Below are 2088 nucleotides of genomic sequence, written 5' to 3'. Positions count from 1 at the left end.
ACGATATCAACTCTCCCTTCCCCACCCCTCTTCACCCCCCCCTTCCAACCCCATCCCCCACCCCAACCTTTTGGTTTTCGATTTCTGGACTATTCTGGCCCGGTCGAAACAAAGGCGACCCGGTTGTCGCAAACGTTCGTTGCCTTTTATACACATTCAACAGAACCATTCACTACAACTTGATCGTTAGGATGAATGGTCCATCTTATTTTTCACCAACTCCATGAGGCCAAAAACAGTTCTTCCCCAGAAGCCCCAACCACGATGTTTGGATCGTTTTAAAATTCAGCCTCCTTTGCTTCCCACTCTGGGATCCGGACTCTTTCTGAGACCTTTCTGCTGCTACTCCTTGGCTCCTTCTTACTGCTGCATTTCAGCCACACTTCCTGATCTTATGGTAGGTAAAGTCTAACAGCTAGCCTTCTCGGATAAGGGCGAAAAATCTCGGAGGTCTTGTGTGCAAGTTGCGCACGTTAAAGATCTCTTGATACTCCAAAATTGATTTAAACATTCCACTTCGGCTGCTACCTGGGCATAATTCAAAGTTTCCTACCAACTGAAAATGTTGAAACTGTCCCCGACGCTCGTATGACCATAATAAAGCTGTTTCAAGTTCGTAAAACATTTTTTTTAAATGTATGTTGATCCTATTAAAAAAAGCTCAATAAAAATTTCCCAACGGACTTTAAAAAAATGTCGGTTTTTTCAACCCCTTCATTCGGACGAGCCCCTGATTTCACCACGTTGCGTCACAATTAAATGGAAAAGGTGTTTAATTTAACATCTCTTAGTGCATTTTTTTGGGGGGGGGGGGGGGGTCTGTTTCACATTTAACCCTTTTAACTTCATAAATAGGAGCCCCTTTTGCCCCACCAGAAAGAAAATGGAGGCTACCTAATATTTTCCCAGAACCGAATCAATTATTTCAGTGATTTTCAGAGGTTGTCCCGGGGGGGGGGGGGGGGGGGTGTAGCAAAGAAATTGCTTTTGCTTTTGATCTCAACGACGTGGGGACTCTAGTGGCTAGGTGAGTAGTGAGTTTCGACTCAAGAATCCAGTCAAACAAGTGCCGGTGACGCTGGGATCAGAGGAGGGGTGGCCACTGGGGTATGTCCTTGAGCAAGACACGACAACCCTAACTAAAATAAAAGAAAATTTTAAAAATCCCTAACAACTCCCCCCCCCCCCCCTTCCACCAGGGGTTCTGCTTATAAGTTACTCGTTGACTCAGCTAAGTAGAGGCATTTGGACGGGATTTTAAGTGCCCTTCTGCCTTGAGTTGACTGAGACAGAGAGAATTTTTGTTCCCAACTTCCAAGGAGACAACTAATTATTGATAAGCACGCCTCGTTAACGTCTTGTGAGTTGCGCTTCGGTGATAAAAAGAAACGACTATAATATACTGTAATGGCCATTTAGCTGAAAGAAACTTAACGGGAAAACAGGAATGGCTGCCATTCTGCTTGATGACTGCTGGTAGACATTTGATTAACCCTTTTTGAGCCATGCCCCCTAAACCGGCCTTCCCGTCATGTTGCCATACCAGCTTTTACCGGCTTTCCTCGTTGTAGAGCCGTCTCTGCTTTTACCAGCATGACACACCCGCCTTTAGTGCAATATTAGAAATAAAACATTCCACTCTAACTTTAGATGCTGACATCCTAGGTCTTCTTCTTCTTCTTCTCGATCGCATCACACTTGAAGTCTGGTATCTGTCATAAATTGGGCCGTCCTGCTCAGTTCATCTGTCGGCCCGTATAGCTTCTCTTGCAACGTCAGAGGGGTTGGCCATGTTTCCTGCCTCAGGACCCTGAGACATCCTAGGTCATTGTATGTGAAATTGCATTGAAATAATAATAACATTTAATAAATTTCATCTTTATTGATCGATCCCAGAGGTGCATTTTTAGTTTACGATAGCAAACATACATAGATACATAAATACATAATGTTAAATAACTGACAAAAATTACATGCATAAATCCATACACATATTATACGCACATAAATGCACAATATTGCACCAATACAGAACAATTTCACAACCATGCCATCTGTCATTGCCACTGTGCAGCGCCTGGGGGGGGG

This window comes from Aplysia californica, unplaced genomic scaffold (assembly GCF_000002075.1).
Source record: "Aplysia californica isolate F4 #8 unplaced genomic scaffold, AplCal3.0 scaffold00495, whole genome shotgun sequence".
In the NCBI taxonomy this organism is placed as follows: Eukaryota; Metazoa; Mollusca; class Gastropoda; order Aplysiida; family Aplysiidae; genus Aplysia; species Aplysia californica.
The sequence above is the reverse complement of the archived record's forward strand: the minus strand, read 5'-3'. Positions refer to the sequence as shown.